This window comes from Microcaecilia unicolor, chromosome 4 (assembly GCF_901765095.1).
Source record: "Microcaecilia unicolor chromosome 4, aMicUni1.1, whole genome shotgun sequence".
Lineage (NCBI taxonomy): Eukaryota > Metazoa > Chordata > Amphibia > Gymnophiona > Siphonopidae > Microcaecilia > Microcaecilia unicolor.
Window position 1 is genome coordinate 162,664,636 of NC_044034.1, and position 27,771 is coordinate 162,692,406.

The following is a 27,771-nucleotide window of genomic DNA, read 5'->3' on the forward strand; positions in this document are numbered from 1 at the left end:
CCATATGTGGGTGCCCACCTTCACCCATAAGGGCTATGGTAATGGTGTAGAGTTGTGGGAATTGGGTTTTGGGGGGGATTTGGGGGGCTCAGCACCCAAGGTAAGGGAGCTATGCACCTGGGAGGTATTTTAATGGTTTTTTTTAATTTTTAAAAGTGCCCCCTAGGGTGCCCGGTTGGTGTCCTGGCATGTCAGGGGGACCAGTGCACTACGAATCCTGGCCCCTCCCACGACCAAATGCCTTGGAGTTGTTCATTTTTGAGATGGCCGCCTTCGGTTTCCATTATCGCTGAAAACCGATGCCGACCATCTCAAACCCGCCCATCTCTGGCATTTGGCCGGGCCCAACCATATTATCGAAAGAAAAGATGGCCACCCATCTTTTTCGATAATATGATTGGGACTGCCCCTTCTCATAGCCATTCCCGGAGATGGGCGCCGTTAGAGATGGGCGGCCCCTTTCGATTATGCCCCTCAAAGTGGTTTACTGCTGCCTATCACAGTAAAAAAAGGTCTAATGCGGGACACACTAAAGCATTCTGCGTTAGGTTTATTTATTTATTTAATTTATTTATTAGGATTTATTTACCAAGTGGTTTGCCTTCTGCAAGCATAAGCTCAGTAATTGTTTTACATTTTTTTTTGGGAGGGGCTATGTCGGTGGCAGAGAATGGACGTGGATGTGCTAATCAGCTACTGCATTGACATTACTACCACTCTAACTGGTTAGCGCATCTATAACGTGGGTGCTCCTAGCGCCTTCAAATGCGGTCAGTGCTACCGCGGTAATTTTTTTAAATTGCCACACACCAACGCCATATGTTCAACAAATAGAAAAAAGCCCTTTTTGACAACCATGCTAAAAATGGGCTTAGCGCATGGGAAAGTCCCAAGTAAGGACACGCTAAGCCCATTTCTTAGCATAGCTTAGTAAAAGGACCCCAAGGTCATTTTCACTACATCAGTGACGTAGTCACAAGTGGGCCTGGGTGGGCCGGGGCCCACCCACTTTGGGCTGAGGCCCACCCAAAATTGTGATACTCTTGCTGTGGCTGGTGTGGATCCCCAAACCATGGCAGCTGAAGATTTTCTCTCCTTGGACAGCCAGCACTCTTCCAAATGTCAGCCAGCAGCACTTGCCTTGAGCTGACGCTGAGACCAGCCCTTCTGCACATGCTCAGTTTTCGCACATGCAAAAGCATTGAGCATGCATGGCCTGCCGGCAGCAGCATCCGTTTAAGGCAAGTGCTGCCGGATGCTGTTTGGAAGAGTGCTGGCTGCTCGAGGAGGAGGAAATCTCAACTGGCAGGGTTTGGGGATCTCCACCAGCAGGGCAGGGAGGGGTGGAGAGAGGTGCAAACCAGAGAGGGACTGGGGGGGGGTGGGGGGAATTCCATGCCCATCCACCTTGGACTCAGGCCCACCCAAAATTGGCCATCTGGCTACGCCTCTGCACTACATAGGATCAGTGATTGTCAGACTAGAAAGAGTCAAACAGGGGAGGCTGCCCAGGGATGTCCCTTCCAGCAAAAGCTGTACTTGCAAGGGCAGGAAGTTTCTGTTTTTCCATTTCCATTTATTGATTCTTATTGTCCACCTTATCCAGATGATGATATTTGGTTCAATATGGCTTACAGATTACCAAAGTTGCATGATTATATGATAGTTAAGAAAGTATTGTATATAGGTGGAGGGGCATCTAAGTTGAAATTGGGATGTTTTGCGCTAAACGTCCAAAATCAAAATAGAAAACACCCATTTTCCAAAAGAAGAAAAACGTCTTTTTTTTTAAATACCATTTTGAACAAGGTTTTGTGCTTTGTGTATCTTTCCAGGCCATTTTGTAAAAAAAAAAAAAAAAAAAAAGTTAAAAACGCACAAAATCAAGACATTGGGATGTAGGAGGGGCCAGCATTTTTTTTTTAGCAGACTGGTCCCCCAGACATCCCAAGAGAGCAATGGGGCATCCTAGAGGACAGTCCTGTGCACTTCATAAAAATGCTCCCAGGTGCACACCTCACCCTTGCTCCCTTATCTTGTCCCTTCATCCCTCCAAAACCACTTCAAAACACACTGTCCCCCACTCTACACCACTACAATAGCCCTTATGGGTGAAGGGGGCACCTATGTGTGGGTACAGTAGGGTTTTGGTGACTTTGGGAGGGATCACAGTTTCCACCACAAGTGTGACAGGTAGAAGGAGATAGGGACATGGGTGCCCCACTGAGTACTGCACTGACCACTACACTACTCCAGCGACCTGCATGTTGCACTAATAGACCTGACTTTAACATCTGAGGCTGTCATAGAGGTTGGTGAGTACTATTTTTATTCACGTATTTTTGGGGTGGGAGGGGGTTACCCATGATTCCTTCCAGTGGTCATCTGGTCAATCAGGGCATCTGTTTGTGCCTTATTCATTCTGAAAGCAGGTCTATACCAAAACGTCTTAGTTTTAGTCTTGTTTTGTTCCGTTATCCAAGTGTTAGGCAGACCCTAATCCTACATTCAAAATGCCCCTGACACGCCTCCTTGTGATTTGGACGCACTGCAGATGAATTGCATAGATAAACTCTGCAAAATAGGTTTCGAAAATACCAATTTTGATGTGTTTAGAAGAAAAACATCCAAACGGTGCTGTATGACACTTTTTAGATATTTTTGTCTCTAAAAAATGAGCTCCATCGTATACTTAGAAAACAACATCTTTGCTTAAATCACACAGGAATTGTAATATTTTCTACACACATATCTACATGACATGAATGTCGAGGATCCCTGGGAGCTGACATCATGTATAGTAGTACTGATTGTTCAGGAGAACATGGGAGCACAGAAAGGGCCATGCTAGGCTAAAGCATTGAGACCAGCATCCTGTTTCCAACAGTACCCAACCAGTCCACATTCCAGTGGGAAGACTGATTCTCCATTTCTCATTCCCAGAAGTCGAGATGGTCGAGTGTACCCGGCAGTCAGTGGCATTAATACTACTCCAGCACTCCTTGCAATTCAAGGTGGGAAAGTGCTGCCACCCGTTAACTGCAGGGTTGGGGGGGGGGGGTGAGGGATAGAATGTGGTAGACACAGTATTTCCCTTTATTAGTGTTGCATTCCACTTCCCAGCCTTTTTTATTTAATTAAATTCCCCAGTCTCACCCAGTAGACAGAGGAGCACTTAAGCCTTCATCTCCTGCAGCTGGCACCATGTCTTGCGATAAGAACCACCTCATTTTGAGGCTCTTATCACAAAACTTGGCCTCAGCAGCAGGAGACAATTGTGCTTAAGCATTTGTCCAGTTGTCGGCAAGATCTTATAATTTAATTGAAGGATAAGGTCAGGAGGTGGCATGACAAACCCCTCCCCCTCCCCCAGCTAAGTACACTGCTTGCCATGCTCACTTCTTGTTTAAAGCTTTGGGAGAGACAGAGAGAGGACATCCACCCCCCTATGTGGGACCTCTGCAAAATTTTGCTTGGGGGCAGAGCATTTGTCCTTACATCACTGCTTCCTGGCTAATAGTTGCTAATGGATCTGTCCTCCAGAAATGTGTCCAAACCTTTTTTTAAACCCGACTGTACAAGCTGAAGAGTCTTATTCTGCTCAGTGTTTCTTCATAGGGGAGCCATTCTATCTCCTTTATTCAGGGCCAGCCGCACAGGACCCCACACCCTTGGGAACCCTAACTGAGGCAGGTTTGCAAGTGGTCACTACCCAAAAGTTAAAGCATCTTTTCCCTTTCCCTCTTTTTCCTCCTCCTCCTTGGTAATTTTGCTTTTTCTCAATAAGGGGTCCTTTTACTAAGGTGTGCTAATGGATTTAGCACTAAATGCTGCATATACAATTATATACCTATGAGCTGCATGGCACTTAATGTACACTAATTTGTCAGTGCACCTTATTAAAAGAATCCCTAAGATTCTGTTTAAATAAATACATATCTGACACCTCATTTGAAATCTGAAATCTCAGGCAGGGGGGCCTTCTAAGCTGAATGAGGGTCCTTCAACTGCATCACTACCAGTAGGGGGAGGTGCTTCAGTATTGTGTTTTCAATCTCTAGGGACAGACAGAGATTGACGCCTGTCCCTCATTATTGTGATAGTGAAACAGCACCCCCACTGGTAGGACTGTAGGTGGAGGACTCCCACTCAGCTTTGAAGGAACAGTGCCCACCAAACTGGTCCACACAGGGCCCCCGCAATTGTTAGGTCCAGTCCTGGACCTTTTCTAGTACTACTATATCTCTTTTTGAGACGTGGAGGGGCATAATCGAACGGGGACAACCATCTCTAAGGGTGTCCATCTCTAAGGACGTTCCAGCGAAGGTGTGGGGAAACCCGTATTATCGAAACAAAATGGGCGTCCCTCTTTCGTTTCGAGGACGCCCAAATCTCAACATTTAGGTCGGCCTTAGAGATGGTTGTCCTTAGGTCGTCCTTAGAGATGGCTGTCCCTGGTTTTCGGCCATAATGGAAACCGAGGACGACCATCTCAAAAATGACCAAATCCAAGCCCTTTGGTCGTGGGAGGAGCCAGCATTCGTAGTGCACTGGTCCTCCTTGCATGCCAGGACACCAACCGGGCACCCTAGGGGGCACTGCAGTGGACTTCACATATTGCTCCCAGGTGCATAGCTCCCTTACCTTTGGTGCTGAGCCCCCAACTCCCCCCCCCAAACCCCACTCCCCACAACTGTACACCACTACCATAGCCCTTAGGGATGAAGGGGGGCACCTACATGTGGATACAGTGGGTTTCAGGTGGGTTTTTGAGGGCTCACATTTACCACCACAAGTGTAACAGGTGGGGGGGATGGGCCTGGGTCCGCCTGCCTGAAGTGCACTGCACCCACTAAAAACTGCTCCAGGGACCTGCATACTGCTGTCAAGGAGCTGGGTATGACATTTGAGGCTGGCTTAGAGGCTGGAAAAATGTTTTTTAATTTTTTTTTTTTGGGTGGGAGGGGGTTGGTGACCACTGGGGGAGTATGGGGAGGTCATCCCCCATTCCCTCCGGTGGTCATCTGGTCAGTTCGGGCACCTTTTCGAGGCTTGGTCGTGAAAAAAAGGAACCAAGTAAAGTCGACCAAATGCTCGTGAGGGACGCCCTTCTTTTTTCCATTATCGACCAAGGACGCCCATCTCTTAACCACGCCCCCGTCCCACCTTCGGTACACTGCCAACACGCCCCCGTGAACTTTGGTCGTCCCCACGACGGAAAGCAGTTGAGGATGCAAAAAATTGGCTTTCGATTATGCCGATTTGGGCGACCTCGGGAGAAGGATGCCCATGTGTCGGAAGATGGGCGTCCTTCCCTTTCGAAAATAAGCTAGAAGGTGACCAGAAGGATCACATTATGGATTTAAACTGAGGCATCACAATATCCTCAGACTGATTCCCTCTTCCTTTCTGAATAATTCCAAACATCCTATTTGCTTTTTTTGTTTATTGCTGCACATTGAATAAAGGTCCTCCTCCCCGGTGGTTACTCCTAATGTGAAACAAAGCATTGTATATCTATAGTTAGAATTATTTTCCCCCTATGTGCATCACTTTGTCTGTGTACCGTGACAATGCTGTCAACACAGCAAGGAAGTCAATTCACGATAGCTGCTGAAATCAGGTAAAGAATGCATGTTTTTATATTTCTGCACAGGGAATTAAAGCCCAGCTCTTTCACTGGCTTTTGAAACAGTTCAGGCTCCAATAAATGGAAAAAAGAAATACCAATTCAAGATTATTTCTATTCACTTTACATTTATTAACAAGAAATTCTTCTTGTGCACCAACCCAGGGTGCTGCAAGGGTATTAGGAGTCCCAGGCAAACATTTACCTAGAACTCAACAAGGGAAGAACAGGAACCCTCACAGGCACCAAGATATGTCCAACACAGCGAAGGTGACAAAAAAGACAGAAGCTTGATAATGTCCAGAATATTAAAAGTTTATTGAAGCATCCAAAAACTAGATTTGAGTCGTGTTTTAGCCACAAAGGCTTGCCTCAGGAGTCTTCTGTGGGATGCCACTCAACGTACTAGCTTTTCAAACAAACACGAATGATATCACGCCAACCATCCCTGGTACCAATACAACAATAATCATTAGAAGAAACTCCAGAGGGGTCGATGTGTGCGACAGACCATTATTCGACATTGGCCAATCAGAAGTCGACAGAGTTAGGTTATGAGATGGCACTGATTACAAAGTTTCTTCTAATGATTATCATTGTATAGGTTCCAGGGATGGTTGGTGTGTTATCGTTTATGTTTGTTTGAAAAGCTAGTACGTTTAATGACATCCTACAGAAGACTCCTGAGGCAGGCCTTTGTGGCCAAAACACGACTCGTGTCGAGTCTTTGGGCATCTTTGGATGCTTTAATAAACTTTTAATATTCTGGACATCATCAAGCTTCCATCTTTTTTGTCACCTTCGCTATGTTGGATGTAAAAACGTTCACCTAGGCCATCCATATGCCAAGGTTTTAGTAAACTCAACAATTATAATCACCCCAGTACCACTGCTCACAGAACAGTTCTGTAAAAATATGTAACTGGAGGGGGGCGGGGTCTCAAGATGGCGCTTGTAAATACACAGATGTAAATAAAATATGGTATATGCTCGTGATTGTGTGTCACTGGAGCACCGCTTATATCTGTGTATTTACAACATTTGACACATATTACCAGAATCTGTCTCCTGACAAAGGCAATTCTGCCAAAACATGGCCGTGCTGAGATTCATTTTGTTGGACCTTGAATAAAACCATATTTCTTCAGTAAAACTTTTTTGACTTTTTTTTGCACTACACCTCCTCGGCTCATTTTTTTTTCTGTGGACCTGGACCCGGACCTGGGGAACTTGGGCCTCTTAAGCCTGTCCTCATTCCTTCATTGACTATGGAAGCCCCCTTTCCAGCTTCTACACCTCCTTAGGAACTCAATAATTTCAATTTGTGGAATATAATGGTTTAAAGGAGGTTACTCTCTCTCTGCCACATCTTACTCCTCTTGTTGGCATCACTTCCTGTTTCTTTATTGACGGAACACAACAGAGGGAAGCCTGCCAGGCCAGTGCAGGCAGCTAAAATGAATCACTGTGGTCAACTCTGAGGTACACTAGGAAGGGGAGTTCCTGTTCCCCAGGTGGGGGATTAGGGAGAGATGTTGGATGTGTTTGGGGGGGTGAGGGGGGTGAGGGGAGCTGAGGACCAGATTAAAAAAAAACTTATACATCCACGGGGGGGGGGGGGGGGGTGCGTGGAAGGGCCTATCCAAGTTAATTCTGGGTTCACATCACAGTACCTAAATGGAGGTGTTTGTTTAGTGTGGAGAAGTGGCCTAGAGGTTTGAGCACTGTCTTGACATCCAGAGATGGCTGGTTCAAATCCTACTGCTGCTCTTTGTAATCTTGGGCAAATCAATTAACCGTTCATTGCCTCTGGTACAAACTTAGATTGTGAGCCCTCCAGGGACAAAGAAATAACCAGTATAGCTGAATGTAACTCACCTTGAGCTACTACTGAAAAAGGTGTGAGCAAAATCCAAATAAATAATTGTACAAGTTCCCCCTTGTACTATCATTATCCAAAAGGGACACAAACAAAGAGGCTTGTATAAAGGAACATGGAGGGCCAATATCAAGGTGGAGATTAGAGCCCATTAAACAAAGTCCTGAGTCTTACAACCCTTCTTCTGTGTCACTTGCTATCCCACCAGGAAAGGTGATGAGTGGGGAAGAGGTTCCTAGAGATCTGACCCAGGATAACACCTTCCCTGAGCTGAACATGTGAGAGACCAGGGTTTTACAACAAGAATGAAAACTCCCTCTCCTCCTTTCTGTAAATCTGGTCCTTGGAATGTAATTGGTGGAGAAGAGAGCCAGGACAGGGCGGAGGGTCTGGAGTTTCATTGTTTTCCTTTCCTAGAACTGGCAGGAAGCTGTGAGACTGTAGCCAGCAGATAAGGGAATGTTTTTTCTAGGGAGAAGGGTACATAAGTATTGCCATACTGGGAAAGACCAAAGGTCCATCAAGCCCAGCATCCTGTTTCCATCAGTGGCCAATCCAGGTCACAAATACCTGGCAAGATTCCAAAAAAGTACAAAACATTTTATACTGCTTATCCCAGAAATAGTGGATTTTCCCCTAGTCCATTTAATAATGCTATGGACTTTTCCTTTAGGATGCCATCCAAACCTTTTTAAAAGTCCGCTAAGCTAACCACCTTTACCACATTCTCTGGCAATGAATTCCAGAGTTTAATTACACATTGAGTGAAGAAACATTTTCTCCAATTTGTTTTAAATTTACTACATTGTAGCTTCATTGCATGCCCCCTAGTCCTAGTATTTTTGGAAAGCGTAAACAGACACTTCACATCTACCCGTTCAACTCCACTCATTATTTTATAGACCTCTATCATATCTCCCCTCAGCCGCCTTTTCTCCAAGCTGAAGAGCCCTAGCCGCTTTAGCCTTTCCTCATAGGGAAGTCGTCCCATGCCCTTCTCTGCACCTTTTCTAATTCCACAATATCTTTTTTGAGATGCGGCGACCAGAATTTAACACAATATTCGAGGTGCGGTCGCACCATGGAGCGATACAAAGGCATTATAACATCCTCATTTTTGTTTTCCATTCCTTTCCTAATAATACCTAACATTCTATTTGCTTTCTTAGCCGCAGAAGCACACTGAGTAGAAGGTTTCAACGTATCATCAACGAAGACACCTAGATCCCTTTCTTGGTCTGTGACTCCTAACGTGGAACCTTGCATGATGTAGCTATAATTCGTGTTCCTCTTTCCCACATGCATCATTTTGCACCTGCTCACATTAAAAGTCATCTGCCATTTAGATGCCCAGTCTCCCAGACTTGTAAGGTCCTCCTGTAATTTTTCACAATCCTCCCACGATTTAACGACTTTGAATAACTTTGTGTCATCAGCAAATGTAATTACCTCACTAGTTACTCCCATCTCTAGGTCATTTATAAATATGTTAAAAAGCAGCAGTCCCAGTACAGACCCCTAGGGAACCCCACTAACTACCCTTCTCCATTGAGAATACTGACCATTTAACCCTACTCTCTGTTTTCTATCTTTTAACCAGTTTTTAATCCACAATAGAACACTACCTCCTATTCCATGAGTCTCCAATTTCTTCTGGAGTCTTTCATGAGGTACTTTGTCAAACACCTTCTGAAAATCTACATACACAATATCAACCGGCTCACCTTTATCCACATGTTTGTTCACCCCTTCAAAGAAATGTAGTAGATTGGTGAGGCAAGATTTCCCTTCACTAAATCCACGTTGTCTCATTAATCCATGCTTTTGAATATGCGCTGTAATTTTGTTCTTGATAATAGTCTCTACCATTTTGCCCGGCACCGACGTCAAACTCAATGGTCTATAATTTCCCAGATCTCCTCTGGAAACTTTTTAAAAAATCAGCGTTACATTGGCCACCCTCCTATCTTCCAGTACCGCACTCGATTTTAAGGATAAATTACATATTACTAACAATAACTCCGCAAGCTCATTTTTCAGTTCTATCAGTACTCTGGGATGAATACCATCTAGTCCAGGAGATTTGCTACTCTTCAGTTTGTAGAACTGCCCCATTACATCCTCCAGGTTTACAGAGAATTCATTGTTTCTCCGACTCGTCAGCTTTGAATACCATTTCTGGCACTGGTATCCCACCCAAATCTTCTTCAGTGAAGACCGAAGCAAAGAATTCATTTAATCTCTCCGCTATGGCTTTGTCTTCCCAGATCACCCCTTTTGCTCCTCGGTCATGTAGCGGTCCAACCAATTCTTTTGCTGGCTTCCTGCTTTTAATATACCTAAAACAATTTTTACTATGTGTTTTTGCCTCCAACGCAATCTTTTTTTCAAAGTCCCTCTTAGCCTTCCTTATCAGCACTTTGCATTTGACTTGACATTCCTTATGCTGTTTCTTATTATTTTTAGTCGGTTCCTTCTTCCATTTTCTGAAGGATTTTCTTTTAGCTATAATAGCTTCCTTCACCTCACTTTTTAACCAGCCGGCTATCGTTTGGTCTTCCATCCTCCTTTTTTAATACGCAGAATATATTTGACCTGGGCTTCCAGGATGGTGTTTTTGAACAGCATCCACGCCTGATGTAAATTTTTGACCCTCGCAGCTGATCCTCTAAGTTTTTTTTTCACCATTCTTCTCTTTTTATCATAGTCTCCTTTTTTAAAGTTAAACGCTAACATATTTGATTACACGTATACTTACTTCAAAGCTAATATCAAATCCGATCATATTATGATCACTGTTATCAAGCAGCCCCAGCACCATTACCTCCCACACCAGATCAAGCACTCCACTAAGGACTAGGTCTAGAATGTTTCCTTCTCTCGTCGGCTCCTGTACCAGCTACTCCATAAAGTTGTCCTTGATTTCATCAAGGAATTTTACCTCCCTAGCATGCCCCGATGTTACATTTACCCAGTCAATATCGGGGTAATTGAAATCATCCATTATTATTGTGTTGCCCAGTTTGTTTGCGTCCCTAATTTCCTTTAACATTTCTGCATCCGTCTGTTCATCCTGGCCAGGTGGACAGTAGTACACTCCTATCACTATCCTTTTCCCCTTTACACATGGAATTTCAATCCACAGTGATTCCAAGAAGTGTTTTGTTTCCTGCAGAATTTTCAATCTATTTGATTCAAGGCTCTCGTTAATATACAATGCTATCCCTCCACCAATTCGATCCACCCTATCACTATGATATAATTTGTACCCCGGTATGACAGTGTGTCACATCTGTGGCTGTGACCACCCTCAGCCTTACCTTCTTTCTGGGGGTCAGCAGCTCTGCTGGCTTCTGTCTGTGTTTGTCTTGTCTCTAGTCTCTGTGCTGATTGCTTCACTAGACCTCACCTGTGTGGGCTATGCCTCTCTAGGGAGCCAGCATCTAAGATGGCTGCCACCGGCTCTGTGCCAGCTTCCAAGATGGCTCCTGCTTGTCTTTCCTGTGGGCTCACTTCCTATGTGTGTCAAGCCTCTCTTTGGGGTCAGTGTACTTCCTGCTTCTGTCCTACTGCTGGTGACTTCAGTGAGAGCCTTCATTAGGAAGTGCTGTGCTTGCAGTCAGGGCCTTTGCATAAGTGTTATGCTCTTAGGCCTGGTCAGGTTAGTAAGTGTCTGCTGCACTACTGCTTAGCCTCTCTCTGGGTTCCAGCCCAGTTTCTTTCTGTGTCTGTGTCTCTGTTGGCCTTCCATGGGGGGGTCTTCCCTGCCACTGTCTGTCTGTGGACTGCAGGTCCTTCCTGGCTTACCCTGTGTTTGGAGTGAAGCCTCTGTTCCTGGCTTACCCTGTGTTTCGGGTGAAGCCTCTGCTCCTGGCTTACCCTGGGTTGGGGTGAAGCCTTTGTCCGGGTTTGTTCTCTGTCTGTAAGCGAAGCCTCAGCCTTTGTGGGTTCCCCAGTCAGTGTGTGGAACAGCTGTGGCTTCAGACCCTTGGCCTGTTCTTCCTGGTTACTCTGTTTGCTGTGCTGCCTGCCCAAGACCCTTGGCCTGTTATTCCTGGTTTGCTCTCTTTACCCTGAACCCTGTCTTGCCTAGCCTGTGTGCCTACCCTGCTTGTATATCTTGTGGGTATATCCTGAATCCTGTATCTGTCTGGCTAGTGTGTATTTCCTGGGTGATTATTCCTGTATCCTGTCTCCACCTGTGGGTATTCCCGGATCCCCGTTCTGCCTAGTGTGTATGCTGCCCTAGTCCTTGCTCCTGCTAAGCTTCTGTTCCTTGGTCTGTCTTCTGGGTCTTGCTAGTGGCTGTGCAGCAGCACCCTGTCTGTGTTTAGTTCCTAGTCCAGTCTCCCTCGTGTTTCCTAGACCCAGGGTAAGTCCTCTGGATCTTCCGTTCCTGCCTTATCCTGCAAGTCCTGCTGGCCACCTGCACTTCGGAGCTCAACTCCGGAGGAACGGTGGCTAAGTGCAGGTGAAGCTGTTCCTGTTTCGTCTGTTGTAGTTGCCTGCCTTGTACTACTCCAGTCCAGAGTTCCAGTACTGCTCTTCTGTGTTTCCAGTCCCGAGGTGGTCTTGCCTGCTGCTGCCGCTCCACGGCAGTGGCCCAAGGGCTCACGAACTCCAGTCCTGCCTCGAGGACCTGACAGAATGCCAAGGCCCTCGAGAACGCAACACAGTGTCCCACTGGTTATCCTCCTTCCACCAGGTCTCAGAGATGCCTATTATATCTAATTTTTCATTTAGTGCAATATATTCTAACTCTCCCATCTTATTTCTTAGGCTCCTGGCATTCGCATATAGATATTTCAAAGTATGTTTGTTGTTCCTATTTACATGATGCTTAGTACTTGACAGTATTAATTTGCAATCGTTTGTCTGATTTTTATTTTTTTTTTATATTTAAAACATTTTATTGAACCAGAAAAGAAACAAATACAAATACTGCAGATTCATGTCATCATTTACAACAATTTCCCCCCCACCCAGTTCCCCTTCCCCTTCCCTCCCCCCTTCCCATTTCTGATAACCTTTATCATGAGTCTAGTCCGGTGAGAAAGTTAGTCGTTTGCGTGCCACTGGATGGAGTGTCATCAAAAAACGCTGCCACGTATATTTAAACTGTCGTTGCTCGGCAAATGAGGCCTTTTGCAAGCTACATCTCTCCAATCGTACCAAGTCTATCATGTGTGTTCTCCACACTGACACCGAGGGTCCATGCACCTCTCTCCAATACAATAGAATCACTTTCTTCCCCATCAATACTGACTTGCGTAAGAATTGTAGCAAGCCTGCTGGGGGTCTATCCTCCAGCTGAAAGTCCTCAAATAGAATCAACTCTGAAATTGGAACAGGTTTCTTCCAGAGCCGAGATGCGGTTAGGATGATCTGTGTCCAAAAGCTGGTGATGTCTGGGCACTGCCAAAACATGTGTGCTAAGGTGGCCAGGCCCTGCGCGCATTTAGGGCAGGCTCCTTTTGTATCCAACCTCGCTCTGTATGCCCTCCTTGGCGATATGTGAAGTCTTAAGGCAAACTTATACTGTAATTCCCAGTATCTTGGAAATGTCTCTCTCCTTTGAATGGATGTGAAGTGCTGACGAAATCTATCCTCTGTTATGGTAATTTGTAAATCCTCTGTCCATTGATCTATGAGTTTCTTGAAGTTTATTTCTTCGGTCGTATCCTTAAGGTATCTGTGGTGAAAGCGCAATGGCACTGCAGTGCTAGCGTTTAGGGTGAGTGCTTCGCTCAACACATCCCGCACATCCTCAGTCAGATTAGACCACCCCAAGGAGGTAATGTAGTGTTTTATCTGTAAGTATGCAAGCCAGTCAGTGTGCTTTAATCCAAATGACTGTCTAAGTTCGGTAAAGGGTTTGATAGTTCCTTCCTCTGTTATCAATTGGCTTATATATTTTATCCCCTGTATTGTCCAGTGCCGAAACCCTCTCGACTCGGTACCTGCTATAAAGTCTGGATTGTGGTTGAGGGGCAGATATGGGGTGCTCGCTGCAGAAAATCCATGCCTCCGGCAGAGCCATCTCCAGGCCGCTCTGGATGACCGCAGCATTGGATTGTTCCTTATGCCCTGAACCCGTCTTCCAGGCATTGTGTGCAATAGCCAACTGAGATGTGCAGATGGCATCAAAGCACCCTCCACTGTTCTGTCCGAAAAGTCATTGGTCTCTGCGATCCAATCTCGTATGTGTCTCATGGCACATGCTACTGATAAATATTTGATATTTGATTTTTATTTTTATTTAAGGACACCTGATCTACTACGGTCTCTTTTGCAACCTCACTATCAGGATACCCTATCTTCCCTGTTTTGGTGATATCTTTGAAAGATACCTTATCCCGAACCATGCGCTTTTGAGCAACTGTCGGCCTTCCCCCCTGTTTCTAGTTTAAAAGCTGCTCTATCTCCTTTTTAAACGCCAATGCCAGCAGCCTGGTCCCACCCTGGTTAAGGTGGAGCCCATCCTTTCAGAATAGGCTCCCCCTTCCCCAGAATGTTGCCATGTTCCTAACAAATCTAAACCCCCTCCTCCCTGCACCATCGTCTCATCCACGCATTGAGACTCCGGAGCTCTGCCTGTCTCTTGGGCCCTGCGCATGGAACGGGTAGCATTTCAGAAATTCTACCCTAGAGGATCTGGATTTGAGCTTTCTACCTAAGAGCCTAAATTTGGCTTCCAGAACCTCTCTCCCACATTTTCCTATGTCATTGGTACCCACAAATGTTCCAAGACAGCCGGCTCCTCCCCAGCACTATCTAAAATCCTATCTAGGTGACGCGTGAGGTCTGCCACCTTCGCACCAGGCAAGCAAGTCACCAGGGGATCCTCACATCCACCAGCCACCCAGCTATCTATACACCTAATGATTGAATCACCAACTACAACAGCTGTCCTAACCTTTCCTTCCCGGGCAGCACTTGGAGACATATCATCAGTGCGAGAGGATAGTACATTCCCTGGTGGGCAGGTCCTGGCTACAGGAGTACTTCCTACTTCACCAGGGTAATGCTCTCCTTCTAGGAGACCTCTCTCCTCCAAGGTAGCACAGGAGCTACCAGACTGGAGGTGTGACTTCTCTACAACATCCCTGTAGGTCTCCTCTATGTACCTCTCTCTCTCCCTCGGCTCCACCAAGTCTGCTACTCTAGCCTCAAGAGAACGGACAGATGATGATTTGCACTGTTACTCAATGCTTTCTCCATTTGACCATCTGTATTTGCAGTTCTTACTGGAGACAGAGCTCTGTTTGGTGGTCTTTCTGCCCCTGTGGGCAGCTCCTTAGCAATGTGGAGGGGTGTTTCAGCACCAGGACACAAGTTCTAATCTTGCCTCTCCCACTAATGCTGTATCCCATGCAAGGCTCTTAACATAGGCAACCATGACACCCTTTCCCAGCCCCTTAATACTCTGAACACAAATTAATAAATAGCACATTCACTTTGGATTAAGTGGAAACAACTTGGACGCAATCAAAAACAGGATACCCGAGCCACACTGTAAGCTCTTAACAAGCTACAATGAAAGCACCCAGTCTCCTGCCATTAGCAAGACTGCCAAATGTGCTATATGCAGTGCACAGGACTCTCCCACCGTGCAGCAAGGTGCGTCCAACCCATGTGCAGTGAACCCATCTGCACCAAACCGTAACTTGATGAATTAGCGCTCCTCCAATCACTCAGGCTCTGGTATTCCCGCCCTCCAAGCTGCGACATGCAATATAATATAAACAATAATTAGATCAAGGGATGGGTGGGAGGGTAGGCTGCTCCTGTTCGTGTCCCCAGGGAAGAAAGAAGGAGTGTGCCCTTATGTCTGAAGGTGTGAGCTTTAAGCCCATGACTCCAGCCCCTTCTTCAGGGCAGGGAGCCCCTCATGGCACGAAAACTCCCGGTCACCATGGCTCCCCAGCTATCGCAGTTCACTCTCCCCTCCCCCTCACAGCTGAGGCGTGGGTGCACGGTGCCATGTTATGGGCGGCTGTATGCACTTCGGCCCTCCGCCTTATTCTTTAACCCTCTTTCCATCTGTCCGTGAAAGTAACTGAATGGCAAATACTGGTTTTTGAGGGTGTATATCAGTATTTTCATGGTGGAGGTAGAATCAGCTATTGTGATGTTATATCAACATGGAAAAGACAAAATCATAGTGGAGGATGCAAAGTAGTTAAGGGGCGAATGAGAAGATACAAGAAGAAGTGGTGCTTTTTCCAGGTTTTATCCATTAAACACCATTTTTTTTTGCATCAGGTTTTTTTTTTTTTATTGATGCTTAATAGTTCAACTTTATTGTCATAAACCCTAATAATAATATATTACACTGTGCATTACTGACACTCAGCAGCAGCAGCATTCAACTGGTTTACTAAATGGATGCACGGAGAGAGATCCATGTCTCGTCGTCTTGCACCTCCATCAAGGACCAGAGAGGAGCAAGAAAATGAGGTTACAGAGTGGGAATGCTTGCTAGCACGTGATAAATAGCAGGACGCATGTGCAATGTAGACATAGCAGAGAGCAGGTAATGACTACTGCTAGCCTTCAAATTAAACAAAATCTTTGTTACATTCTTTACCAGGATTGTCCAAGGTGAGTCTCTCTCTTATTGTGGGTTTGGTATACTCTTTAAACATCAGACTCTGAGAACTGCAACCTTCTGTCACTTTGGTCTCATGCTGTTGGGATACAAAATTCAGATTCTTTTTCCTTCATGTGTCATCAAAGATGGAGCCCAGAATCCGAGTGCAGGATCTTTCCTTCTGGTGCCAGTAGAACACGGGTGGCTTCTGTCCTCATGACTAGAAATTGGCACAGAATGACTCCCGCCTATAGGAAGTTCAGCAAGGAAAGAAAATCATAGTGGCTAGGGGTCTGGCAGTCCATTCTTCTATACTGCTAGACTGAGACTAGAGGAAGATTCCCTTATACACCATCCTCTCACTTGCAGGTAGGGAACCTTACAGAGAGCAGGATTAAAACTGAGGCACAGGGAGATCTAATGATTTGGTAAAGGTCATATAAAGAGTTAAACAGCCAGGTAAAATACAGGAATACTAATACTATTCATAATGATGAGCTGGTGATGCCAGCATGGGCAGCCGAGACTGGCTTTAGAGGGCTGCGTGTTTTGGCTGACTGCTGCAGCTCAGTCCTATCTCCCTGAAGGCTCCATATGCTTGGCCCTTGCAATACACCCTTGATGTAGTGCAACATGTGTTGGGACTTTGGCAGGGTGTTCTGCTTGCCCTATCTGCTCTTACCCATCAGATATCACTGTCTTATTTCAGAGATTGTCACTCCAGCTGGTTTGTTTCTTTCTTTCTCTGCTCATAACTTCCTCTGTCTTCCCCCAAAAGCTGCTGACCTGTATTCTTGAGCTCCCCTTTATTATTTACTCTGATGGGCTTTTTGCTGTTTGTTACTCCCTCTGTTTCAGGAGTTTTTCATTTATATTTAATTGTTAAGGAGACCAGATTGCTCCTGGGGCTCCCCCAGTCTCTCTCTCTCTCTAGCCAGGCCTTATAATCTGGGAGCAGTTCCCACTTCCCAGAGTGCTTTTCCCTACCCATCTGCCCTGCATTATGCTGCAAACAATGCCGGGCCAGCATAAAGACGTGATCCATTCCAGAACCTGTGAAATCCCTCCAACCCACAGTTTAGCAGCCAACCCGCATGTGCCTCCCTCCTAACCCGTGGACAAACAGGCCCATATTCAAAAGCACTCAGGAGGTTGGCCCCAACCTCTGCAAGCATAAATGCTTTTAAAAAAATGTCTGGCAGTTCTATCTATAATTTTAATTTGCAAAATGGCCAGCATTTTAAGTCAAAAATTTTAAAAAGGAGTGGTTTGAGGAGGAGAAAAGCTGGGGGAAAAAACCATAAACATTCAAGGGAGACGTTGTCAATGTGGGCTACTGATATTTTATACCACAAATTGGGTTGTTTTAGCACATTGCATAAAATGAGACCCTGTGCTAAAGTAACCTGATTTGTGGTAAAATAACCCGACTTAACAGAAGCCCATGTTGATAATTCCCCTCATTGAGCCACTGACAGTATAACGTATCCAGTAGGTGCTGATGCCAAAATACCAGGTACGGAAGATAATTTTAGAAAGGTTTTTCCATGTCTGAAGTGGAGGAGTAGCCTGATGGTGAATTGGGTTCAATTCCCACTGCAGCTCCTTGTGACTCTGGGCAAGTCACTTAATCCTCCATTGCCCCACGTACAAATAAGTAACTGCAGAAAGGCGGTATATCAAATCCCCATCCCTTTCACTTTTACAAGTGAAAAATGGCTTCTTAAAAAACATATAAGTATGTAATACCTGTGCTGTGCATAAGTATGATCAAAGGTGGAGCTGGGACAGAGTTCTGGTGTATAAGTTATTTATAACACACGCACAATATCTACAAAGCTGGAAGAATGCAGGATCCCACAGTGAAATATGCAAAGAGAAGGAGTGGGAAACGGATGGCAACTCATCAGAAACAAACCATGGGACACTCAGGAGTTGGAAGAGAACATTCTTTATTGATATAAGCTAAAGACTTTACATAGTGGTGTTTCGGCTAAACATGCCTGCCTCAGGAGTAGGAGATCACTAGATAAGCTTACAAGAAATCACATAGAAACAGCTAAACCTCAGCCGGCAATGCAGTCAACAGATGGCAGCAGCAACGTGTAGCAGAGCAGTGGGGCACTGCAGTGAACTTCACATAAAAGGTCCCAGGTACACAGCTCACCCTTACTCCCTTATATTGTAAGGTGAGCCCTCCAAAACCCACCAAAAACCTAGTACACCCCAACTGTACACCATTACAATAGCCCTTATGTCTGAAGGTGTCACCTATATGTAGGAACAGTAGGTTTTTGGTGGGTTTTGGAGGGTTCACACTTTTTACCACAAGTGTACGAGTTAGAGATGGATATGGGCCTGTGTCCCCTTATCTACAGTGCACTGACCAATAGGCTACTCCAGGGACCTGCTTGCTGTTCCTATAGGACTGGCCATAACATCTGAAGCTGTCACAGAGGATAGTATGTACTGTTTCTTTCACATTTTTGGGGGTGGAAGGGGGTAAGTGATGGATTATGCCTTAGTCCCTCGAGTGGTCATCTGGTCATTTACCTGCTTATTTTCAAAAGAGATCGCCGGCCATCTTCCGACACAAATCGGGAGATGGCCGGCCATCTCCCGAACCCGGCCAAATCGGTATAATGGAAAGCTGATTTTGGCCGGCTCCAACTGCTTTCTGTCGCAGAGATGGCCAAAGTTAAAGGGGGCGTTTCGGAAGAGTATGGAAGGCAGGATGGGGGTGTGGTTATGAGATGGCCGGCTTTGGCTGATAATGGAAAAAAGATGGCCGGCTCTGACGAGCATTTGGCCGGCTTCACTTGGTCCATTTATTTTTAGGACCAAGCCTCAAAAAAGTGCCCCAATTGACCGGATAACCACCGGAGGGAATCGGGGATCACCTCCCCTTACTCCCCCAGTGGTCACCAACCCCCTCCCCCCCCCCCCCCCCAAAAAAAATTAAAAAACATTTTTTTTGCCAGCCTCTATGCCAGCTTCAAATGTCATACCCAGCTCCATGACAGCAGTATGCAGGTCCCTGGAGCCGTTTTTAGTGGGTGCAGTGCACTTCAGGCAGGTGGACCCAGGCCCATCCCCCCCTACCTGTTACACTTGTGGTGGTAAATGGGAGCTCTCCAACCCCCCCCCCCCCCAAACCCACTGTACCCACATGTAGGTGCCTCCCTTCATCCCTAAGGGCTATGGTAGTGGTGTAGAGTTGTGGGGTTTTGGGGGGGGGATTTGGGGGGCTCAGCACCCAAGGTAATTTTTGAAGTCCACTGCAGTGCTCCCTAGGGTGCCCGGTTGGTGTCCTGGCATGTGAGGAGGACCAGTGCACTACAAATGCTTGCTCCTCCCACGACCAAATACCTTGGATTTGTCTGGGTTTGAGATCGCTGGTATTAGTTTCCATTATCACCGGAAACCAATGCCGGCCATCTCTAAAGCCATCCCAAATGCTGAGATTTGGCTGGCTCCAACCGTATTATCGGCTATCTTTTTTTCGATAATATGGTCGTGGCGCCGCTTTACGGCGCCGACCATCTATTTGGCTGGCGCCGTTCGATTATGTCCCTCTATGTCTCTTTGTGACTTTAGTCATGATTGAAACAGATCTGGACCATAAATCCAACTTTTAGCCCTGGATGTTTTTGCTTTTTTTTTTTTTTCGTTATGGCAGAAAAATGTCCAAGTTTAGGGAATACCCAGATCCTGCCCCCAACATGCCCCCTTGTGATTTGGATGCACTACATAGAAAAATGTCTTAAAATGAGTTTTAAAAATAGCAATTTTGACATTTTGGCAAAAAAAAAAAAGCCCTATCTGCTGTTTTTGCTGGTTTTTGGATTTTTTTCTGTTTTGAAAATGAGCCCCTGTATGTTGTGTACGCTTCACGGCACAATTTGGTGTCAACAGTTATAACTGCCATTGACTTGGCGTAACTGTTGGTGCTTATCTTTAGGCTCACCAGTGCCCTCTTACACTAGTACTTTATAACAGAATCTTGGTGCCAAGATGCCGTTATAGAAATGACGGTAAGCGCATGGCTTCGAGATGCCTAATTCTTGGTGCCGATTTATAGAATTGCCACCATATTGATATTGTATGGCTTAGCTACACCCTATTTTTTAGATCATTTCGCCTCTTTTGGGTCATTCTAGAGATGTCAGGAAATATTCGAATTTTACAACCCAAAAAGGTCTCCTCCCTATGTCGAAAAAATTGTTTAAGTATCCAGCCTCTATCTGTTTGCAATACAAAAGTCACAATAAGCGTTGCTAGTTTACCCCAGCATTATCGTTCTCAAGTATTTGCGTAAGATTTAAAGTCTCAAAAACAACTTCAGTTCCTTCAATCACAAGCTGGTCAGTTGATTCCTTTTTATAAGGCTGTAGGTAATACATTTTTTTCAATTGGAGTATATGCTTGTTCTGGTATTTTTAATATTTCAAACACATATTTTTAAAAAGTTATTAAAGGTGCTACAGACACCTGTCTTGGAAAGTTTATTAAACGTAAAGTTTTTGATCTTTGCTGATTCTCTAATATTTCGATTTTACTCTGCAGCCATTTGTTTTCTTTAATGATATTTGTTTGAATTTGTTAAAAATATTTTATATCTTTGCTATTAGTTTCAGTTTTTTCTTCAATTGCAGAAATTTTCTTTTCCAAGGTAGGGATCCTCTCATGAGGTATTTGAACTTGTTGTATAACTGAGACCAATTTTTGGGAAAAAGATGTCTCTAATCCCAATAGGGCTTCCCAAATAACTTCCAGTGTTATAACTGTAGGTTTGGTTGGTAAAAAAGACTTACTCAATAATGATAGTTCAGTCGAAGAAACTCCAAAAGGTTCCGACTCCTTCCCCAGCGTTGTTGCAACAGAAGCACCGCTGCCTTGCTGTGTCACGCCCAAATCCATGGGGGTGATCGGCAATCCGCTGCTCGGGTCTTCCCCCGCTTTAGGGAGAACCATGACCTCTTCAGACCGTGGGAAACCCTGTTCAGACGTTCCTTGCTCGGTTGCAGGCATTGGCGGTGTCCTCCTAATCTCTGGGCTGAATGAGCTGTCGACTTCAAGCTGTGGGAACAGTTCACCTCCCACTGCTCCCACCAGCAACGAAGAATCACAGCGTCCAGAGGGTCCTGGGGTAGTGAAGTGATCCATGGGCCCCGCTTTCGGCAGAACAGGTGTTGCGGGGCTAGAACACTGTGTGCCTCTCCATTTAGGCATCCGGTAAGCAAGAAAATATTTCAAATTTAATACGAGATTAGCGCGAGTCCAGGAGCAGCCTCACTGAGCTCCTTTCATGCCACCATCTTGCTCCCAAAACCATATGATTAAAAATCCTGTGCAGTTCCAAACAGAGCTCTAAAATTAGCACCGGAACAGCATGGGGCAATAATACTCCTATGATCAAAGCTAATCGAAAGCAAATTCATTCCATTTTAACAAGGGTCCTCAAATCCAATCCCGGAGGTCCACAACTCTACCTGTTTTTCAAGATTTCCACAATGCATATGTAGGAGATCTATCTGCATGCAGTGGAAGCAGTGAATGCAAATAGATCTCCTATTCATTGTGGAAATCCTGTAAGCCAGGCTGGGTTATGGACCTTCAGGACTCGATTTGAGAACCCCTGCATTATGGAATAGGATTCTAAAACCTCAGGGCACCTAAATTCAGGTGCCTGGTTATACAAGTACCTCGGTAGAGCAGGTTTAGATTTGTGTGTGTTGCATTTGCACATGTTCTGGTTGCCATTGTCCCAGGTACAAATAAGTGCCTGTATATAATATGTAAACCGCTTTGAATGTAGTTGGAAAAACCACAGAAAGGCGGTATATGAGTCCCATTCCCTTTCCCTTACTGGCAACTATGTTGCCTTTATAAAATACAATCCAACAAGCTCCCCCTCCCCACCACTGTAGTTCTATGTGTATATATTTTACATGCAGAAAATGCCTTATAAAATGATTCCCACTTATGAATCCCTCCTCACTCATGGAAATATTATGCATGCCCCTCCAGGTCCACTTGTGAATCCCTTCTCTCTCATGAAAATATTAAACATATCCCTCCTAGTCCACCAGTGAATCCTTCCTCCCTCACAGAAATATTATGCATGATCCTCCTTTCCTAGTCCACTTGTGAATCCCTCCTCCCTCATGGAAAAATTACCCATGCCCCTCCTAGTCCACTTGTGAATCCCTCCTCCCTCACAGAAATATTATGCATGTCCCTCCTTGTCCACATGGTATTGTGCAGGAGCCTTTTCTCTTGGTTTAATGCACAGAGTCCTATTTATATATTTGTAACATTTATATCCCACATTTCCCCACCCATTAGCAGGCTCAATGTAGCTTACATAATACCGTAAAGGCGATCGCCATGTCCGGTAGATGTTAAACAAATAAAATTTAAAATAAGGGTTAGGTAAGGTTAGAGTAAACAGGTACAAAAAGGGAAAAGAAATAAAGGAATAGATAATGTCCAATGCGATGAAAGGTATTGATGCATTGCAGAGTTGAGGCATTTAAGCAGGGTCGGTAGGGTAGGCCTTGCAAAACAGATAGGTCTTTAATGATCGCCTGAAGTTTTGATGGTCGTGAATCGCTTTCACACTCTTTGGTAGTACATTCCACATTTGTGTACTTAAGTAAGAAAAATTGGATGCATAGGCTGATTTGTATCTGAGTTCAATGCAGCTTGGATAGTGGAGGCTCAAATAAGTACGTGACGCTCTGCTTCTGGTCGGAAGATCTATCAAGTCAATCCTGGGGCATCACCGTAGACAATCTTGTGGACCAAAGAGCAGATTTTGAAGGTAATGCGTTCCTTGATTGGGAGCCAGTGCAGTTTTAATCGGAGAGGTTTAGCGCTATCAAATCGTGTTTTATCGAATATCAGCCTGGCAGCTGTGTTTTGGGCTGTCTGGAGTAAAACTTGCACTAATGCTTTGTGCAATAACCCCAAGTGGGTTAATGGCAGTGCACAATGTCCAATATATTGTATTTGCAGAAAGGGAGATATGTCCTAAATATTATAGCCATTTCCAGCTGTTGTCACACACTTCAGGTTTACCTGGAGTTCCAGACAGCAAAGGGGGATGTGCTGAGGAAATGTCCAGGTGACTGAAACAGCTGTTCATCTTTAAAATGCCACTTAATGTTTCCAAAAACCTCAAGCATTATGGGCCCTTTTACTAAGCCGCAGCAAAAAGTGGCCTGCGGCAGTGCTAGCGTGTCTTTTAAGCACGTGGCAGGCCAGTTTTTACCGTGTCCTGGAAAAAGGACCTTTATTTAAGGGACCAGAAAATGGATGTGCAGCAAAATAACAACTAGCACGTGTTCATTTTTGGCCTGAGACCTTACCGCCACCTAAGGTCTCACATGCTACCCTGGCGGTGGGCATGCAGTGCGCACCCTTCTGTTTACTGCTTGGCAAGCGCCATGCGGTAGCAAATAGGAAATATTTTCTACCATGTGTTTTTGGCATATGCCAAATACAGAATTACCACCCAGAGCACACAGTAGCTGGGCAGTAATGCTGATTTGGCATGCGCTGGGTGTGAGTAGTCCCTTACCTACCTTTGTAAAAGGGTCCCAATGTTCACCAAATGCATTTTCTCCCAGGCCGTTGTGTATTTCAGACTGTGAGTCCCCCACTGTGAAACAAGTATACACCAGGGGCGTAGCCAGACTTCGGCGGGAGGGGGGTCCAGAGCCCGAGGTGAGGGGGGGCACATTTTAGCCCCCCTGGTGCCGCCGACCCCCCCCCCCCCCACATCTGCCAGCCCTCCCCTGCCACCAGGTACCTTTGCTGCCAGCCGAAGTCCTCTTCAGCGCCGGTCTCTGGCACGTTCGCTGATCTGTTTCTGTGAGTCACAGAAATAGATCAGCGAATGCGCCGGAGACCGGCGCTGAAGAGGACTTCGGCTGGCAGGGGTTGGAGACTCCTGCCAGCAAAGGTACCTGGCGGCAGCGGCGGGGGGGGGGGGAGTCGAAAGTGGCGGAGGAGTGTCGGCAGCGGGGGGGGGGGGGGTCGAAAGTAGAGGGGGCCAGGGCTAAATCTGTGGGGGCCCATGCCCATGTGGCCCCACCTAGCTACGCCCCTGGTATACACTGAATCTAACTTAACCCTTTAGGCTTCCTTAAGCTCTTGCCAAGCCCCCTCACTTTCTCCTTCCGACTAGCCAGGTAACCCTTAGATTTACCTTCACTAGTCCTTTAAATGCTGTCAGTCATTGGATCAGTGGGAAAGGAGAAGGAGTGGGCTGGTACCATTAGAACCAGCATCGGACTCTGAAAGTTGGAGTGGACTTGTCATTGTTAATTGTTGATTCCAGTTGGATGTGTAAAAAGTTTAAAAGCCTGCTCGCCAGCTTCTGCCACCATATAAGCGGATGATGGGACTATAGCGTGATCTGAATGAAGCGAGCTGTCTGGTGCCTCTTCCCTCCAATCCCACGTCGATATCAAAATTAAAAAAAAAAAATTGGAGGGAGACTTCGAGAAGCAAACAGCATCTACTGACCACCAAGAGGGGACAAGGAATAGAGACAGTAGAGAGAGAGAGAGAGAGAGAGAGAGAGAGAGAGAGAGAGAGACATGGAACCAAGCATGAAGATAGATACAGGCAGAGACGCACGGACGTGCAGAGGGCCAGACTGACACGTACGGATAGTAGGAGAGAGAGAGAGAGAGAGAGAGAGAGAGAGAGCGAGAGAGAGGTAGGAGGAGGGTGAGACCCATGGAACCAGGCATGAAGATAGATACAGGCAGAGACGCATGGACGTGCAGACGGACAGATTCACACGTACGGATATAGTAAAGAGAGAGAGAGAGACTGAGAGAAAGAGAGAGAGAGAGAGAGATACAGATACAGTAGAGGTAGGAGGAGGGAGAGACACATGGAACCAGGCATGAAGATAAATACAGGCAGAGACGCACAGACGTGCAGAGGGACAGACACGTACGGATATAGTAAGAGACACAGGGAAATGGAGACGGACAGACACGTATGGATAAACACACAAAGGAACAGAGACACGAAAGGGATGGAGAGAGACAAACAAGACCGGATGAGGAAAGTAAGGGACGGATCTAGAGACAGCCAAAGTGCTAGATCTGGAAAGAGACACACAAGCGGGGAAAGGGGGTGGGGGGGGGGGGGGGGGGGGGTGAAGGAGGAGGCGGAGCTCAGATTTGGTTTCCAGCTCTCGGCTCTCAGTGGCTGCACAACTCCGAGTCCGGCAAACTCGGACCTTCTCCCTGCAAAAGGCGAAGCTCCGCAGCTGACACGGTCACCGGGGACCGGGAGAGAGAGACAGCCCGAGGAGAAGCCAGACCCAGCGGCAGCTGCTCAGGGACCAGCCGGTGAGTGCTAGCCCCAGCTCTGCTTTATTACCCCCTCTTCCTACCCGCTCCCCTAGTATCCCAGGTTAATTCCATTCCATTTTATTTCTTGATATAGCACCACTATTAGTAATAAGCACCACTAGGAATTTACAACAAATTCATAACAAAATAGAACTCTTCTCACTAATACAAAACACATCCGATCCCAACATAAAGCTGTCCAAAGCAGAACATTGAGACATATCCCCCCCAAACTGATACAAATGTCCCACTGCGGCTTCTTTTGGGTATCCTCTTCCAGTTTCTCCCCCCTCTTGCTCTCTACCGTAATTTCATCCCCGCAGGAGGCAGCCTTTGCTCTGGGTGGCAGTAAGATGTGTGTTGGGGGTGGGGTGGGGTGGGGTGGGGTGGGGGGGGGGGGGGACGAAAGAGGGGGCAGTCTGAAAATGTACATGTTGTCCTTTTTGTTGTTACGGGTGCACACTCTTGGAAAAAGTGTGCATTCTTCCGAAAGAGTGTGCAGTCATCAGGAAGCGTGCGAGCTATTTGCAAAGAGGGCTCACTGTTTCCCAATAGTGCATGTGTACATTATCAGGACAGAGTGTACCCTCTTTGCAAATAGTGCACACTTTTGGTGAATATGCACTGTTTCAACAAGAAACAATGGGGTGGGGTGGGGACCAGCATAAAAGGACCTGGGAAAGGTTTACATTTCCTAAGTCGTTTCAAACAAATGCAGATCCCTAGTAAGGTGTCAGCTACTGCAGCACAGGGGATGGAAAAGGTCCTGCCTGGCCTGGGTCCCTGCAACTTTCCTCTGGTTCTGCAAAATCCAACATTACCTTGAAGCCTTTTCTTAAACAGTAAAAGCAGCAGAGCAGAAAGGAGGCAGTGAGAGGCAGGGAGATTATGACAACAGCAGGTACAGGGAAGGAAAAAGAAGCAGAAGACTTAACAGGGGGAGAAAGAAGTTTCTGTGGACAGTCATCAATGACAGATGTAGACTGGGGATACCAGCCAGCTCTTGGTGGGTGAAGAGATCTGGGACATATATCAGCCTGGAAGAAGACTGATTCTGGACAGGCCTTTTGGTGGACTCTAGGCAAACAAGTGCATTTGCCCAGGGCTGACCGTGCCACTGAGTAACCCTGTGATAATGACCCTACTTTTCTGTCCTGCCTTTCAGCCCCTACTGACTGGTGTAAATGAAAATGAGGCAGTGAGTCTCTGCATGGCCCCACATCCCTTCCCTGCTCCCCCTCCCCCATTGTAATATATATTCATTTTTAAACTCCCATAAATAGGGCCTTGCATTGTGGAATACCAGTGGGGAACATGCACTGCTCATGAACTCCTCCTGCTGACTGGAGGACAATGCAAAGGGGGATGAGAAGAATAGAAAGACCCCTTTGGGTAGTGGTGGCTCTGGTTTTCTCTCCACCGCCCCCCCCCCCCCCAACAGCACATACCAACCTTGCTGGCTATGCCTTAATCCTGCCCTTGTCCCATGGCAACATTTCTATGTCCTGACACCACAGTACATGTTCGAAATTCATCAAATTCTCTTGGCCTGCCAACTGAGACATGGGTTGCCAAACTAATACATAAATGATAAGAAAAAATTACAGTCCACAGAAGACACGAAACAAAGAACATTCCTGGATTCTGGTGTTGTTCAGTATTGTGTCTGTTGGTGATAGATTTCTGGCTTGGTGACAGGAGCAACTGAGAGCATTAGAATAAAGAACAAATACAGACAAATAAGCTTACAGAAGATTAGAGAGGGGACTACAATGCAAAGCTGGTAAACACAAGAAAGAGTTGTTAAAAATTTGTTAGAAAGGTCAGAAAGTGGAGCAATTCCTAGAATAGATTGCGGAGTAAGTATTGTTTGTTAGCATGTATAAACACCCCCATCCTCCACAAAAGGGGAAGGAATGGGACTTATATACTGCCTTTCTGTGGTTTTTCTAACTACATTTAAAGCAGTTTTGCATATTAGTGGGAATTGAACCCAGTCCCCCAGGATCAGAGTCTGCTGCACTAACCACTAGGTTACTCCTCCACTCCCAAAAGGGGAAGGAACTAATGTATACAAATATAGAGGCAAAGATCATCCTAAAATACAAGTCTCAGCCTCAAAGCCTGAGAAAAGTTTTATGGCGGAAGGGCTTTTCTGGCTTGGAATGAAGCGTGGTGGTCTCAGAGGGAAAGTGGAAATAGATTGGTTTGGCTCAGCCTAGTCCTGCATGTTCAGAGTCAGGGCTACATCTTACACCTTTCACTGTCCCAGTGGGAAGCTTGCTGCTGG

General features: G+C 46.0%; 1 protein-coding gene across 2 annotated transcripts in view; it reads left to right on the forward strand.

Moving 5' to 3' along the window:
* TSPAN18 (tetraspanin 18) overlaps positions 1-27,771 on the forward strand; it is a 243,113-nt gene that overhangs the window by 27,128 nt on the left and 188,214 nt on the right. Inside the window, exon 1 of one of the 2 annotated variants that reach the window (XM_030199479.1) lies at positions 25,357-25,478. The exons of the other annotated variant lie outside the window; for it this stretch is intronic. The gene's annotated coding sequence lies outside the window, so the exon portion shown is untranslated. Of the gene's footprint in view, positions 1-25,356; positions 25,479-27,771 lie in introns of those variants that run through there. 2 annotated transcript variants of the gene reach the window in all.